This window comes from Gnatocerus cornutus, chromosome 8 (genome assembly GCF_029298725.1).
Source record: "Gnatocerus cornutus isolate USDA-ARS CGAHR chromosome 8, icGnaCorn1.1, whole genome shotgun sequence".
NCBI lineage: Eukaryota > Metazoa > Arthropoda > Insecta > Coleoptera > Tenebrionidae > Gnatocerus > Gnatocerus cornutus.
The window spans coordinates 12,652,463-12,670,980 of record NC_142240.1 but is presented as its reverse complement, the minus strand read 5'-3'; the positions used below and the strand labels follow the sequence as shown (position 1 = coordinate 12,670,980).

Here is an 18,518-nt window from a genome sequence, read left to right as displayed (position 1 = left end):
AAGTGAGAAGAGTGTGGTTTCTATAGAACAGTGTTATCATCGGGAATTTCTGCGTAATATGAACATGAGTGTTGACTTCTTCGAATGGTAATTTCTTGGAACGTGCACTTGTTGAGGGGGTGTTGTTCCGTGGGTCAAGCTCGAGGCATTACCATTGACCAGGTACGATAATTAACCCATGTGATCAAAACATGCCTAGGTGGGGTGTCCAAGGGGCTGCGTCAATACGCGAGTCGGGCCCCCTTCGCGCAATCCCCACGTGGTGCTCCTTCCCCTCCGGGCCCAGCCGGCATTACAGCAGCGACCGGTTCCCGCGCCAACAGAGCTCATTGTAACGCGAATCGCAGACGAGAACGTATCGCACACCGCCAGTTTGTTTGTTGTTGTGTGCTCAAGTTATTTCACACGGTAGTTTTTTCTAGTGCGCCACCCCCAGGACTAACTCATATTCAGGAGGCTCAAAGATCGCATGGCGACTACAAGGTGAGTTGGGGTGAACACCCAATTTCGGTGATTTTTATTGCAATGTTGGCATCGGGAACAAAGGCGATGCGATTTTCATTTGAATTCTTCGGATTCAACGGTTCGCGCCCGTTCAAGGACGGTATGCACAGACGAAAGTTATTTATATAAATGATCAGAAACATCTCTTGTCTCTTCTTCGTGCTTTTACTGCATTTACCGACAATGCGACATATGTCGCTGCATAAACATGTTAACGTGGAGGTGATCGATTTTTCCTCATCCGTCGCTTTATCGGGGAGATTATGCAAACATTGACAACTGTTACACAAATTTCCCACCGCATTTAGACGAAATACAAGAGATGTTAATTTTTTCTTGCATTGTTACCCTAACCACATCCTTTGTTCTTTCGATCGACAAACATATTTTTGCAAGAAAACAAAATTCCACAACGTAAACAAGTTTGGACGGATTTTCCATTAATATCCTTTTGATTTCTGGCAATCTGGCAGAGATTACAAACAACGTGACGATAATCAATTCACTGGGAAACTTGCCCTTTCGATAATCCTCAACTTCTTTAAACGGATACTGTAAACAGGTAACAACCCCTAATTTCCATTCAACCACAGTCATTATTTGTGACTTAGCCAAATGCCACCGATGTCTTTGTTAGAGCTAATTCAATAAACGCCTGAAACCAAACAATAAAGTGATAAAAAAGATACAAAAACAAATTGATAAAAAGTCGTCCACAAGAAACACCCATACTGTGCATTTTTCAAGACTATCTCCATTCATTTCACGTTGCTTGCTTTATTTATCAAGAAACATTCTTAAATGCATCCTTTGTTTTAACACACCGGGAACAATGACCGTGGAAAAACTAGTAGGCTTGCATTGTTCTCACAGGTTGGTAGCACTGTATCGATTTAGCATTACAGAACTGCCAACATGACAGCAGACCCAATACGTATCCAAAACCTTAATTGATACTGATCTTATGTTATTCTGGATGTCAGTTTTGTTAGTGTTTCAGATGTAATTTTAACTTTATTGACTTTATAAAAACGGAAACAACATGTTCTTTGTGTTTGAAAATTCTCATGCTTCTCAAAAATTTCTTTTACTTACCAGCTTATTTTAGAACTTGAATTAACGAATTTTACAGAAGTAGTTGTCTTGGCAGCTCTCTCATTTTCTACCAGTCTTGCCAACATGTTAAAATGATATAAGGCCGCCTAGATGCCTAACTATACAGTGAATTTATCACGTTGGTACTAAACCGTTATTATTACCTTACTTTGCATTGTCATAAATGTCACATAAAAAAACATTTTTTTCGTAATAACGAGCGTCATTTTACATTGTGGCACTCATGAAGTTCCTGGCATCGATCTTACATTTATTTATATTCAGCCTCTGAGGGAATCATAAAAATGAAATAATCATAAATAAATATTGAGCATCAGTCTCGCTATTGACAAAAAGATGAAGAAACAGCTGTCACTTTTTAACAAATTTTCGCTTCGTTACACATTGCAGTGTACTTTAACATTATGTAACCAGAAAATTTTTACTGGTTAAGTATGTCTTTGATATGTGGTTTCTATTAGTTAGCATACAAATCTTTTTATGAGTGGAGGAATGCAGATATTGACCGCAATAATACTCGTAGAGACATTTCTGTGGTACCATTATTTTCTCATACTTCCATAATTTAATATTAATTTTGTGTAAGAAACGACTAATTGACAGACTCGCGGTCTGGAAGTACTTACTTAGCCCTCAGTTCTATTTCGGACTCTATTGTTCCGGAAACAATTGTAACGTTATCACGAGTATCAATAATTTTGCAACAGATAATTAAAGAAATTTAGGTTGAAAAAGTCGTTTTTATTGATCAAATTTCGTCATTTTGACATACTTTTGGCATTTTAGAATCGTCAGTTGATTGTGCTTTTCCACTATTTTAATTTATGGCTTGCGACTGTTTAAAAAAATGAAATCAATTGAAATGGCATTTAAAAATATCGATAACAAACGTCCACAAATGCTCGGAAAATCGTGCAAACTCGTCTTATATTTTTAGATGTGTTCAGAATTTTCCTTGTGATAACTGAATATATTCCGCCATAATTTTTATCTTTGGAGACAGATATGAAAAATATACGTTTATTTAGCCCAAGCAGTGTTTTACTTTTACTACCATGAGGCTATAAATAGTTTTCCCCTACGTGACATTAGTCTTTGTTGTCTTACATTAGTCTAACGACATGTTCTGACAAATTTAATCGTTTATTTAAGACGTGAATGCCTTTTAACCTGATCATTTTGCTCGACCAAACTCGTGAAAATCAGCTTAATCAGCGGAAATACGAATTTCGGGGACCCCACCCGCTGTGAAGACTTTTAATTACGAAATATCCTATTTCTTAGAATTGTATGAAGCCGTTTCCGTTGAGCTATCGTGCCGAATCGATAATGCCAAGAATGTTGGTGCAAAGTGCCCCTAAGGTCATCCGAGATTGTTTCGCTGCAGTTTTGATAGTACTGTTATCAGGAATTCATTCATCTGTTCTTATCAAAGCGATTATAAAAGGATAGAGGAAGTGTTTTATCGGGGGTCGAAAAACGGACTTTTCTTGGCTGATTTATTAATATGCTTTTTAAATAGAAAACGGTACCGTATCACAATGTTATGTTTATGGTTTAGTTATGTAAACAAAGATATACAATTTAGGTTTACAATTTTCTCTTATCTCGAAGTAAATAAGAGTGCTTTTTGGGATTCTCCAGTCTTTTAACTGCAGGAAACAAACGTCCGCTCGTGACAAAATCGAAGGCGTCCGTTGTTATCGGTCAAAATATTTCCTGCTTTGTTTTCCGTGTACGCAATTTCTGCAGTGTCCTTAAATTTCTAGAACTGACCTCGCCTACCACACCTTCGTTATCCTTTATTATGTCTTTGGAGTGGTATCAACATATCGGACATGTATGCAATATCAGATTGCGCCAAAGCATGTTTATTTCCCCGACAATGCCTACAAACTTGAAATTAAACAGCGTGAAGCTGTTGTGTAATTTTTAATTATTAATAATCTAACGCCAAATTGCGTGATTATGGCGAAAAGATGATCTCATGTGCTGGCTGATGGTACTTTTGAAAGTGAAAGTGGTTTTTGTAGTACATATAGTGGCCTTCTCCCCTTCTCTTTGGCCTTTAAATTAGTCCACAAATTGAAATCGAATAGCTTGTGGCAGGTCACTTCTTGAAAACAAAGGCGGCAGTAAACAAGTCTGATCATTTTTATCCTCAATAAATTGGATAAGGGCGCGATAAAACTAATGGAGGCGTTCTGTGGGTGTCTTCGACCATTGAAAATCTGGGACACTCTTATGATACACAGGACCACATCTGCCGGAAGTGATGGCTCCTCTCCTCACACGTGTCTGGAATGCATGATGATTGATGAAATTTCTTATACACTTAAGGCGGTCGTCGACGCCTGTCCAAGGTCTCGTAATTAACAATTATACCAACCACATAAAAAAATCCATTGTTTTCAATATCGCTTAAATCAGTGTGATGATGACAAATTGACGATTCTTTCTTGCCACCGATTCGATTAATGACCAATAATTGTTGAGTTAATGTTTTTACGGTGTTTTTAAATTGTCAGAAGAATTTATGTTATATTCCGAAACGAATTCGTTTAAGCGCCGGCTCGGTCGTAAAGTCGCCGCGTGTTAGAACTTTTAGGAACTTTGTTTAGATTTTACAAGAAAAGTATTAATATAAAACACAACCGGCCGCGCTGCTGTAAAAAGAAATGTTTGAAAACTTTTAAGTATTGCACGGTTTTAAAAGCAGTAAATAAAACATTCATGCGGAGAATTTATTTTATTATTATTACAGTCAGGACAGACATTTAATTAAAGATCGTCAGGAAATTGAGAAGATAACCGACAATGATTCATTTTCTTTGTTTAAAAAGTTTATAAACTGATTAGCGCAGTGCTGATAGGAGGAAACAGTTATCACATGTTTAAACTGCATTTAGTGCAATTAATTGAATCTATCAGTGTTTTTGAAACCAAATGCTTTAAAATAGATAAAAATTCCAATTATCATCATGCTCGGCTAATTCTTCAAGTTCCCAGGTAACGCAGAATATTTTTTTCATTTTTTAATTACAGCTAATGTACTTGAGTAATTTAAGTTTATTGCTCTTGCACATCAAGCCTGATAATGATCTTCACACGGCCGTTATCTTAAGATAAATGTAATCATTGTATTCTAATTTTGAGCTTGTAATGGCTAAATAATAAGTTTTTGTCGGAATTCTCAATATCGGTGATTAAATTTCAAATCTAGCAAAACAGTCTTCGCTTTTTCCCATTTCTGATTCCACTCTCTGCACTTACGAGACACTCTTTTTTAGCACCAAGATAATAGGCGTTTGCGAGCACGCTTTCCACGCAGTATTTTTCCCAAGTATAAGTGAAATTCGACCCGTTTTTTGGTGGTAAATCAGTTACAATTGATCCCATGGAAACGTATTTACTTAATAGCTCTATTTTCAGCGTTTCTCCATTCAATGTTGCTCCACATTAAACTTGTCAAATACAGTTTCATTAAGTTGCAATTTATTTGACACTGGCCACACTGTTTGTGATACAAAAATAACTGTCAACCGGTCAATTCTAATTTCCACCGGTAGCTGCATACTTTCTTTTATATTGGCAATAAACAATTCGATCATTTGCATTGACACGAATTTAGTCTCCCTCGGGGTGTGGTAAAACTCCACAAAACGAAGAGTTCGAAGTAAACAACTTTGACGTACACTTTAGCAATAAGCCAGAAACTAAAAATAAAAAAGTGCCATCAATTCGGTGAAAAATGAACAAATGGTTGGAGCGCACTTACATTAGAACAGTTGGGAGTAACTTAAATTATACTGGAGTAATGATTTGATTTGCTTTTACTATTCAGCAGTTTAGTGCAGCTAACGCCGATTTTTATTTGCTATTTGCAGTGGAATTAGCATAAATTACAGTATGTGTCAATATTTATCTCCATCGTATGTTGCACGAAATCGCGTTTAATTTGAAAGTTTTCGTCCATCGAAATCGTTGCACAATTTGTTTCATAATGGTGATGCTTGATTATAATCAGTTTTGATTTTTGTTGTTATTTTGAGAAAGGTAGTGAAGATGTGTGTTTTCATGATATGATGGCCTCAGATTCTCACCTTCAACCACGGAGGACTTTCACTTTCAAAACCCAACTTTCCTACTTTATGTGCATAAATCTAATTACCCAATTTAGTAACTTTTAAGCTGAAGGGTTGGCGTTAATTAAAACGCCAAAATGCCCCACATTCTGGCCCTGGTGCGGATTTTATCATGTGTGTGTCCTCAGCAGCCTTGAGCCTTGACGTACCAAAAATACCGATTGATAAATTGTTTAAATAGACAAGACAGTCTTTTTTAATGATCTTGTTGTATGACGAGTTGATTCGGTTTAATTGGCAGATGCGACGTGATTCATGCGATTCGACCGAATTGAAACAAATGTACGACCTCATTAACCGAATCAACACGAAAAATTTAACAGGCGGCACGAGAAAGGATGTCCGCTGATTTGTGGTGATAATATATCTAGCTCGGTAGCAGCTGTAATTTTTTCGAGGATGTTCGAAAAAGTCGCTTTCACTTGGACTTGCTATACGTCGATCAATTAATTATATCGGAAACAAAGAACCAGCAGGATAATTCCTCTGCGCGCCACCTCCAACTGAATTTATTCCAACCGTCCCCAGGAAAGCACTTATCGTTTTTTGCGTTGTTCATGTTGCTGACGTGCATGGCGTTCTGGCTGCTCCTATGTGCGTTGTTAAAACAGGATTTGATCAAAGAAACTTACACCAACTTCTTCTACCATGACTCAAGACGCTATGTTGACATTTCGTTCAGAACATGTGTTCTCAAAGACAGATGTTTTTGTGTAATTGCATCAGACCAATGCAAGGTTTCTCTCAGATTATAGTTGGGAGTTTTACTCGTTATCGAATTTTTCTAAACAAACCACAGAATCGCCTCTTTGGTTAATGGAATGGCAGTGTTTCTGTCAACATTTGTCACTTTTATGATGTACAAGGACCTCGTTTCCTGCCCCATTTGTCAATGCCTGAAATTTAAGAATTCCTGTAATTATTGTTTTCGTAGTAAATTCCAGTGAATACTTTTACCATCTGTTAATGTGTCCTAGATTAATCAACGCGGTTGTGTAAGAAAACGACATTGATGGAAAAAAGCAATAGGGGTCCAAAGACAGAGCCTTGAAGCGCACCGATTTTAGCGAAAGTTTTAACTTTCATTGTTCAAATGACTCTAAAAAATCAATACTAAAGTCATTATTTTTTTTCTTTTTAAGCTCCACAGATAGTGCGAGCGCAATTATATTGAAATTTGATATTCAGTCGAGTCAATGGAAGGAATCAATTAAGTGATTCGACCCTGTAACCAAAGAAAATAATTCATGGCTCCAAGCAGCAAAAAGGATTCAATTAGAAAACTTTCTTTGCTCCACGTTTTTCATTACATCCCTCCACAATAAAACGAATACGAAAATCAGCGTAAAACACGGTCTCGGGATTTATAAGTCACGATTGATAGTAATTGTCATAAGTTCTAAATTAACAAAAATGGTAGATTCCAATCTCTACCGACAATGCAACAATCGGAACGAGACGAATCTCATGAATTGCGTATTTAATGTGCGTAACTTACGACAAAGGAAGTGATTAGTATTATCGCTTAAAGGTGTTTATCGATTAAATCCAACCGAACTAGTTGGAATGAACAATCGCGATTGAAGACAGTTAACCATTTGCATTGATTGAAGTGTTCCACTTTCTTAATTAATAGCTCAGCCATCATACATTGATAAAATCTAAAGTCAACATCTTCGGGATCACAGGGAAACGTCGATGGTAATTCTGATCCGAAACTGCTTTTTAATTGGTACGGAAGAGAAATAGCAAACAACGAAATTCGATTAAATCAGTGATTTTATTAGGTTTTTCCACGTTCATTGATGACGTCGTTCGACAATCTTATTTTGTACTTTTGCGACTTCATTACAGACGTAACGAATTTCTAAATTGCTCGTAAAATAAAAATTATATTGTGTTTAATCACTATAAAACGACGTACACAATGCCCGGTCATGACTAATAAAAAAAGTTTTGTACAAAAACGCACGTCTATCCTATTTTTGATGCGATATCGTGTGAGACTAGGGAATTGCCACTCTATATTCCATGTTGGTTCTCAGAGGATTGTTCAAAGTAAATATTGATAGTCTGCTTGTCAAATTCCAAGAGAACACTTGTCAAATGTGGTTTTCAAGTATGCGTTTGTTTAATCTTGTTGTTTTGATATCTAAGCCGTGGTCGGTCGATCCAATCATCATCCGGAAGAGCGCCACTTCTTAGATGAGTAATTAAGGAACGAGCATCTCAAAATAGTACACATCTCATTTAACTAAGAGTGCACTAAAAGAGGCTCGTTCTGTTTAGTCAGCTATCTATATTTGCCTTGAAAAAAACCCTATCATTAAGCTAACTTTATCGTTGATAAACTATGTAAAATTTTGACTAACTGACTTTTTCCTTTTCAGGTATGACCGTTGTCTCCTCGAGGCGCCACATGTCGTTTTGAGCGGGAATGATCTCATGGTATGGCAGTGCAGTCGCTCAAAAGGTTAATAAAACTGAACTTTTCGCGAGCCAGATGTGGCCACCTCTTGTCGGGTTAAAGTACGACCTTCGTTGTTCTCCGCTTAGGCGATGGCGTTGAAAAAATCTCAAATCGTCGACAGCCATAATAACAACATCCATCACGTAGTGTGCATGAAAGTGAAGGCGCTCAGCGACCGTTGGGTTACCATACACGCCGTCGATGATGATGGTCGGCAAAAAGCCGACCGAGACCGGTCAGCATAATATAAATGCGGATCAATGTGCCAAAGCCGGGTAAACGTCCCATGATTATTGTCCTCGGTAGTGCGACCTTGTAAAAGCGAACCTGATTTACCTGTGCTGGTGTGCACGCATAGATACATACCACACTTAAAAATGGGAAATAATCACAGCGACTTTACGCTTCGCCGACCAGAAGATGGCTTCGATACATAACGAACCATTTCTATACCCAGTCACGATTCATTTGTCTGTAATTAGTTCATCACGGACTGAAAGTAAAGCCTGTAATCTCGTTAGCGAATCGATCATACATGCGGATTTGGATTATGATGTTACAACATGGAAAATAGCTCGAAATTTATGCCAATTACATGGACGACTTCAAAGAGCACAGTAATTACCAAGCACATATTTTTGCCCTGATACTCTACAAATAATCATTTATGATCGCATTCGTAATTGCACCATTACACACTCTTAAGTTTACCAAGGAGATTACGAGCAAACGTCTTCTGATGAACTTGCATAATGGAGTGTTCGCCTTTTCCACGCTCTAAATCTTTTGGACGCGTTTTTTTAATTTCGCTCTCGTCCGCGTTATTTCGCTTTTATTTCGCTCTCGTCCGCGTTATTTCGCTTTTATTTCGCTCTTGGTCCGACGTTCGTTTGAAGAGGACGTCCAATTATTGAACCGTTTTCGGCGAACGCGTCCCTGTTGCTTTGCGGATCTGAATCCTCGCACAGCACAATCAATGATGTAAGCCATGGCAAAGCCTTCGGTTGATCCGACGTGCGACGGAGGATGTGTTTATGAATATAAACGACAGGGACATCCGCTAAGATAATTCAGCATTCAGTTTGGAAACGTGGCTTGTCTATTGCTCATGTGAGGAATCTGAGTTTTAATAAAGCTCGGAATCCTTTTGACACCGGATTTCGTGGTTTATTAGTAACATTGCAAACTTCAGTCATTACACTCGAACCGAATGATTGGTCGAATTGAAAAAAGCAAACTCAAGGATCACAACTTTTCGCCGGGGTTTTTTCCGCTTGATTTTTTCCGAGCTGAGCCTTTCCGAGTGGAGCGCTTTGAAGAAGCTTAATCAAATAAATTTCGCTCATCGTCGGGATAAAGACGTTTTTATCGTCTGTCGTTGAGATCTCGCAAAGAACAACGGTCAGAATCCCCGAATCGCTTGGAATTTAAATATCCGTGCTTGTGCAGGGGAAATAATTTGTCGCACTAGATAAAGTCTGGCGGCCGTTAATAATAATGTATGAACCGCCCCCCGAAAAGAGCCCATTGTTTAATCGAACTTTATGAATGGCCGGGATGGTAATTCGCGCCTGTCATTAACTTGATGAATGCGCCATCGCCATCGGCCGTTTTGTATCATTCGGGTTCAACGGTTCAAGTGTGCGGTGGAGAAGAAGGAGGAGAATGTCCCCGCAGCCTTGTGGTCGGCCGAGTGGAACGTCGGGCATGAGAATCCTGCGGCACCGTCGACTAAGTGAACGCTTAAACAAAGGATCGTTATACTGCGGAAAAATGTAGCGAATTCTATTTGCACGTAGGAACGTGAGTCCCTCCGCATTCAGATGCGCGATCATGGAGGAAATTCTGCATACGTTTTATGCCATCGCTTAATTACTTGGAAACTACGAGTACGACCGGCGTTTATGCTGATTTTCTGCAAATGTTTGCTTTCCTTGAATTTTTTTCTGGATTAAATCAGATTCCGAAGTTTTTAATGGACTATAAATGTCGACCGACTCTTTGTAGGTAACGATTCTAACTTCTGATGCTTTACGGCGCTTTTAGTGTAGACAAGACATTGTAACAAAGGCGTTGGAAAGGTTGTCGATGCGTTAATTACCTGCAAAATTCAAAGCTTAACATTTGCTATATCGACTAATTTCAATAACCTATTCATTAATTATTCTCTTGGAACCTGGAAGTGATCAAAGCAACCTTTGGAGGAGTTTACTCCAGACGATATATTAATTAGTTATGTATATGATGCACTTACAGCATGTTTGTTACGAGCATCCGCGCCATAATTCAACGATCTTCTGGTAAGAACATTTAGTTCGTTAACCTCGTTTTTAAGATAAACCAAAGCTGCTTACGTGATATATTGGATCTACGGAGGATATTACAAAAGAAAGACGTCTTATTTTCTTTTTTCCCTTTACAAGAGTTTTCTGCGCGCAGAGCAATGTCGATAATAAAAGAAGGTTCCTACCGTGATCGGAAATGGAGAAGATGATTGAGAAAACAGCGAGTTCGAAACGAAAAACGTCGTAACATATTTTAGAAAGTTTTTCTGCAGAAACGATGACGAAATGTTGTGTCAAATTGCGATACTAATCAGACGTAAATTCAGGGACAAGCTTGTACGACACTTTAAGGACCCGGTCTTAGATCCAACTTCCTTCCCTAGTGCGATATCGAAACCACGCTGACAACTCAGAATTCACACAGTGCCTTGACTTAATTACTTGGAAACCCTTAGAGCGTTCCAAGTAGGCCATTGCTCAGTGGAAACTCCCGATTTACGCCTAGTTGCCCCGCGACGCGTCATAACTTTTGTCATTCTCGTCGAAGGGGGACCTCCAATCACGGAAATGTAAATGGAGAGGACTAATGGCGTCTAATGACACAGCGTTGTCGTTGTTTTCTCTGTAATTTCGAGATCGCGCCGCCCATGGTACCGCAGCAGCGTACGTTAACCCGTCCAACAGCATCTCTAACTGATAGAGTTGAAGGTGACGGTGCTGCTGTTGCTCCTGGTGCCGCCGTGCGATACTCATTTGTATGTTGCGCGCCGTTGACCTTGAAAACGTACGCGAACCCAACAAAGACCTCGCGAGGAGTTCAAGCCGGAAACGACGGAGTAAGGGGTCTGCTTGCCCGACCCGGAGGCTCCGGACAGACGATCGATGAAGACTGTCGATGGAGAGGCGACGCGGTTTCTGAGATACGAACGTCTCGAACTAATTGAAAGTTGCTTGAAAGAAACCAGATGCTGATGCTGTCGTTTGAATCAACAAAAAATTAATTAAACGATTCTATGGGTTATTAATTCGACGCTGGGTGCGCTTGACCCGTGACTTTTTCTGGAAAAAGTTTAAAAAGTTTGAACCGATCATAAATCTTACAGCGAAGCGGTGCAAAATACGCAAACATCAGATAAGAATGAAGTTTTGAAAGGTGATTATGTCTTCTTGCGACACACTGATTGTTTGGAGAATTGTGAATCATCCAAGGATACTTTTACACTGTTATCTTCAATGCGTTTCCTTTCCAAGTACGGAAGTAGTAAATCCGCCTTTGCTTTGTTTAGAAAATTTTAAATACACTTATCTCTAATATGGCGGTCTGGTTAAGTGCTTGATCTAAGTGCGTATTAAGTTTAAAACTATCCTGTTATCTTTTTCAAATTTATAGTAAATACAACTTCTTGCCATCAAATTTAGACGTAATTCTCTGCACTCAATTCCCAAGTTTTCCACCACCCGACTGGTAAATGCCTTGAATCCCATCCAATCGCATTTGTTTCCATTGGCCAAGCATGTTATGTCGTCGAGAACCAGACTTTTCAACGACATACTTAATCTCGAATTTATTTGTAAAGTAACGTGGCGGTGATCACATGAACTGTTTTTTGGCCAAACAATTGGAAATCTGGTCGCAAATTTTCATAACGGAAACTAATCCCTTATCTAATCTTTTGGATATGTGTCAAACCGCTGCTGTGTCCGAAATTTTTTGCGCAGTACGCCAAACTCCGAATAATAGAAACAGAGTTTCGTAATAAGAAAAACGCTTACGTTGTAAAAATGAATTTCCACCTGGCCCTCTGCGACCTAATTAAAAATTGACCTTGCAGGGAAATGTTTTCATGTTGGCGAAAGTAACTTGAATGGACATTAATAATGGAAGTACAATTTCCTATTATACCGGGTCATTGTTAAAACACAAACCAACTCGTTGGCTCGAGCTTGTTTGAATGCAATATTGAAATAATTCCATTCTTTGAGCTAAATCTCGCTGTGGGATCTTGGAGTAGTATCGCGATACGAGATCACACTGTATGAAACAATGACGGCTTTTGTTCGTAATACATATATCCTGAGGGAAAATTCATGCAACGTGCGCGTCCTTGGTGTAGTTTTTCTGCAGTTCGCAGACATTGTGTATTTCAGCCTTTCCTTGGCTTTGTTTTCGGATTTGAGTTGGAATAACACGAGGAGTTGGTGCACGTGCTCGAGTACACCCTTTTTGTGGAACGGGATCCACGTGCTCGTTAGTTTTTCCACTAAGCTGGAAAATTCGCTTCAGCATCATCGTTCATATATTTTATTTATCTTTCCGCCGTTGAGGAAATGTTGGCAGTGAATATTAAACTGATTTATTTGCGTTGAAAATTTGCGTGCCTGATTCTGTATACATCAACCACTAAATTTAGACGCCTGCACGTTTATTAGCATGGAGAATTCGTGGAAAATCGTTTTGTCTTTGGATTAGCTCTTGCTTGTTGCCATTGGAAACAGATTAAAGTGGGCAATCAATCCATTTGGTACGCCAAAAATAACTACACCCATAAAACTGGAGGATGATCTTTTTCGCGGAGTTTGTTGCTCTGTCCATATCGGCGACGCTGGAGCCATCAAGTTCAAGGCCGTGTTAGAATATATTTGGAAAACTCTCTTGGTGTGCACGTCGACAGTAAATTTGGAAGCATATGCGTCTGATGTTTTCAACGCGACGGCTTTTTTTAGATCATGTGAAAAGGGAACATAAACAATTTTGTATATGTTACAAGATTTTTTTCTTGTTTTAGCGTTTACGTCAACGTTTTTGGTTCGAAGATGATCGTAGAATCGTTAACATCCAGACAAATTTTCGTAGCGTCGTTTGGCCGAGGTTGATAGGTCATTCTTCGTACATTCTCTTTGTTGCCGTGAAAACCGACGTGTTTATTTACGTTTGAAAGTTTTGGAACGTTACCAAAATATTCATCATTAATTTCGTTTCGAAGCTGGTAAATGGCCACTTCGTCGCGAATTACTCATTGTATCGCTATTGTTTTCGGGTTTGCGCGTGTTAGAAACGTAAAATTAATTTTTGCTTGGTGCACCATTTATTCGCAGTTTCGCGGAGTGCAGGCGCAAGCTCATGCATTCATCCAACGTCCGCCAGCAAAGCGTTTATTAAGTATAAATAATGCAATGGTATGAATATTCATGGGACTCGAGTAATTACATACAGAACCAGCTGAATTCGATGTAAACTTTGCATAAAAACGACAATTCAATCACGCGATTTTTTTGACAAGTTCACTTAGTGCTAGTGGAAGAAGATCGATTGGTGTTAATTAGCCACCCTGTCCGTGGGCGGGGCGGCGCCGTTGGATTAACGAGCGGCACAACACTGAGATGGTCGTTCCGGTGGGAACGCTCCTTCATTATCCCTGATATGTGGGTGTGCCAGTTCAAACATGACGATCCTCGACTCCGAGTGACGTTCAAGTGGCAACCAAGTTCCCAGCAGTATTTCAAGACTGGACCTTTCACTTTCTCATCAATCACTTTGTATCGAAAAATTGGTGTGTATGTCGTAGGCGCACTGCTATGGTGCAATGTGCTCCCGTTTGCGCAATTACAACAATAGCCTAGGAGCGTTGACCTGGTGCTGTTGCAACCTTGCAACTTGCTGCATCCACGGAAAGAACAGAGATCCTTGTTTGCTTTACGCAAACTAGACGAAATAATGGATCCTCTTTGCGTAACGGATCCAGCAGGAACCTCGTCGCTTCTTTTTTCTACTAATTACATCAATGCTTTCATTTTTCACTAATTCATTCGTTTTTTCTAATTGGACCGCTTATATAACGTGGTTTCTTTCACTTTACGAATGTTGCTACAACTGTTGATGTATCACGAACACGACGCGACGCATCATCTGCTCTCAATCACCTATTAAATTCGGATCTATTCAACATGCGAGTTTGTTGACCCTTTTGCTGATGTTTTTACCATACAGTTCAATTATCACTATCTCTCAAGCTTTGATGTTCGTCACTGAACATCGAAAACCATTTTTTCCTCATCACAGCTGGATTAATGACGTATTACCAACGCGTTTGTAACCGACTCAGTTGGGCCCGTTTGTTTTCCCCAGCTGCACTTTGTTAAATGCGTGGAATAATAAACTCCGAGGAGGTTTTCTCTGTTTGTTAGTGTTGTACATATTTGAAACGGTTGCATGTGCGCGCCCCGGAATTATAAAGTACACATTAATGTCTTGTAACGTAAACAGTTTCGAGTTATGGTTATTTTTCGATGTGGTTACCGCTACCGAGCGGTTTCCTTTAGCGCAATTTGTAAGCCCTTCGTGTTACGAAATTTACTACTTGAATAAGTCAAGAGGAAAGAAGAGGTTTTTGTTTACGCAAAGTTTCTAAATGAGACGTTGATAACAGTTGTTTAAGGGCAAAGTTGGAATTATAATGTAAACTCAACAATTTTAACACTACGGGCAAAACACTACGCACTCAGAACGGAAGGGTAAACTTTATGGCAGGAAAAGTTACGTTACTTACTTCTTGCACGGTAAACGAAACATTTGAATAAATTCAATAAAAAACTAGTTGCTAACACGTTAATGACCTGGCAGTCAAGTAATTGTCCTTTTATCTTTACTGCTAATTCATGGTTAACTGCTCCCACATATGAGTTTATTTTTATCTTTTCATGATCGAAGAATAAGAGAAATCGTAGACAATTCGTTTTCAGAAAGATGACTTGACTACATATTTGAACACCATTTCTAAACTCTAAAAAAAGTATCTTAAGATCCTGTTGCATATTTTTTTAAGACTTGTTGCATAAATATGGTTATATTTTCATAAATTTTATTACACATTTTCCGCTCTTAATATGTAATTGTATTGATCCTGGCGGTAGTAAGGAAATGTAACTATAGTGGTAATAATCGACGGAAAATTGCCTCTGTAAGCATGTAATTTAATATACATTTTTACACTGCATCATTTCTGTTATTTTTGATTTATTCGTGCAGCAGAAAAATGGTAGAGTTAATATGTACATATCTGATTTTCTTAGATCGTAAAGTTGCAACATGCTGATCCAAGCTTATTACATTTCAAGAGGTGCTTAATGCACCAGAACGGAAAAATTTGATTTTGCTTATACCTTGGTTCGATCTTTCTTTGGGTATGTAATTGGAATATAAAAACAACAGTAATTAAAAAATAAAGAGGTTGTTAGTAAGAAATGTTGTAAGTTTTCCTTGGCTCTTAAAAATCTTGTCTGAAAAGTTTGAGATTACTTAAAAGTTAAGTAGCTCGTAATTAGTTGAACTTTATAATTCCTCGCGTGAGTTTTAAACGTTCTGACAAATTACCTTTTGAGGCGGTAAATTTTGTTTGTCTTTGTGTGTTGCTTTGCAAAAACTGCATAAGCGTTCTTCCTGCAGGATTCATGCATAATTTACTACGCCGACAAAGCATAGACCTTGCTGCACGGAATATCGAAACGTTCTTTGTTTAAACGCGCACGAAGGGCTGCAGATATTTGACGTTGTTGTGTCACATTTCTCCTTGAAAAAACGAAAAATCGATCTGTAAATCTCCTCGGTTTATTTTAATGTTCTTGTGCAGCACGTCGTTTTGAATCCTTTGTGAATTACCAGTATTTTGCTTAGTAAATGTCGCCGTGAAAAGCCATTATTTTGCCTCTTTTGTGGGAGTTTTTACGCGCCGCTGCGCTGCGGCAATTCGCGGAAAGTTGCCCCGTGGTATGGAGTTTTCAACGAAAAGGGATCGAGTAAAATACCTATAAATCGAGGGGGGAAAACATAAATATCCACTTTATTTTTACCCGAATACTAAATAAAAAAAAAGTACCGGCGCGGAAACGCTTTTAGAATTTTCTTGTTGCATTAATTTAACAAGAGGGTTTTGGATTCCAAATTAGTAAGTCGTGGAAGGAGTTTTTCGTCGTTTTCATCCCTCGTTGCCGGGGTTTAAAGTTTACGACGTCGCAATTAAAGCGATTACTTTATTGTTGTGTTCAGGGATTCGGACGGAACGTCATTTTTTAAAATAACGTGACCTTATTGCAAATGAGTTCGACATTTCTCATGTCGCGATTTATACTCGTCAGCGCCTTTCCCGTTAACGAAACCATATTAAATGGCCGCCCAGACTGTTAAATATTAATAAATCTGCATTTGCGATTCCGTCCGTTTGAGGAAGCGACCATTCATGTTTATTTATGCGCCTGTTCCGAATCAATCCATGAATTTTTATTATTTTTTTGGCCTAGTCTCTATTAATAACGCCCTGACAAGGGCATTTGCAAACGTTACTTCATTTTTTTTCTTCATTGTCCCACTTTCCCGATGTGGGAGGATCACGGTTGCCCCGTGGAGTAGTTGCATCAGCGTTAAAGTGAATATCGTGCAACGAGGGATCTTCCTTTCACTGTTTTAGCTTCTAGAAAGCGATTTTTTTTAACTTAGGTCATCCCTCTTCCTTATTGTTTACGTCGGATGTCGTAAAATATTCATAAGTGTTATTGCGTACAAACCACCGAAACTTTATTAAGCGTAAAGCTGTTCCAACCAATATTAGATCCGCCTGGGTCTAATTTAATTATTTCGGTAGGATGAGGGTATCTTTATACAAAGTCTGTATGCTACGTCGATTTGTTTAAATATTGAGGGTTTGTGGTTTATTTATTAAGACGTGTTTACTACTTAAATTGTTATGGCGGCGCCGACCAACTTTTTCGTGATTTGTTAGTAAATAAACTTCTAAAATAAACGTTTCGATTTTATGAAAAATAAAACCGCTGCATTATTAAACGGGTTGCTGGAGGCGATTGACGCATATCAAATGCATTCGCGGTTTCTTAATGCCTAAATATAAAGCTTTCCATTGATTATTAGAGCTTACTCAGCTACTGAGCAAATCCACTCAGAATTGGTAATTCGTACTAAAATTCACTGCATTTCCGGTAAGATAAGGATGTTTAGACCCAGCATTGCATGAGTGTGAGTCAGTTGCAACACAAGGAAATTCTATAATCCTTGTTTTAAATTATGACGTATTTTGCAACGTGAATAAAATACCAATCTACCTACTTTAATGAGAGGAATGTTTCCGGTTTCGAAGTTACATCTTCAGGTTTTGTTACTGAGGAATTGTTTGATGTCAACACGGCAATAATCGGTAATGTCAAATTAACTGATATTACACCAGAGAAATTACTGTCACAATTTATTTTTATTTATTGCTTCAATGCGGTTAAGGTCAATCTTGTTACGCCGAAGTGTTATAATTTCTAATCTCGAGAATCGAGAGCTTTTTCTCGCTGATTTTATCATAAATTTACATGAAATTGCAGTTGTTGGATATTATCAAGCTGATCTGTAGATATCTACAGAAACAACTAGATGAGTTTTCATAACATACTGTATATTTTACATAGTTGTTCGACCCACAAAATCTGATTGATGTTTAATTTTAGAAATCGCGCGTTTGGTTATTTGTTATCAAAATTGACAATAAATCGTTTCTCTACATTTGGTGCTTCATATTTCAAAACGTGACAGTAATATTATTCATGTGTACATCGAATTAAAAACGAACCGTTACATATAAAATATTTATTCATTGAATTTCGATTTGCATTTACACGCTTGTTTTATTAAGAAATCTCACTTAGTTTCCCTGTTAATGCGACATTTTCTAGGTCTTCTAGTTTCTTCTTTTAAGATATTGGAATTGCCACTATTTCCAGTTTTTATAGATTTCAGGAATAATTAATTATGACTGGTGCCTGTCGAAAATAAATTCCAATTAAAACTTAATCCAATCATCTCTAATTATGATAGTAAAATGACAAAAGTGTTCAAGTTGGGAACATCCCACTATTCCCATTAATTTTTCAATGCGATCATTTAGAAATTCAATCCAATTCAAACTCGGGTCTAAAAATGATCGCCGTTATGCAAACATAATTAAC

The 18,518-nt window shown here is 38.3% G+C and overlaps 1 protein-coding gene across 2 annotated transcripts in view; it reads left to right on the top strand.

Moving 5' to 3' along the window:
• The first annotated feature begins 391 nt into the window (after window positions 1–391).
• Window positions 392–18,518, top strand: part of brat (tripartite motif-containing protein brain tumor) — a 34,277-nt gene continuing 16,150 nt past the window's right edge. Inside the window, exon 1 of one of the 2 annotated variants that reach the window (XM_088043929.1) lies at window positions 392–483. The gene's annotated coding sequence lies outside the window, so the exon portion shown is untranslated. Of the gene's footprint in view, window positions 484–13,976; window positions 14,072–18,518 lie in introns of those variants that run through there. The other variant, XM_088043931.1, reaches the window with a different exon arrangement.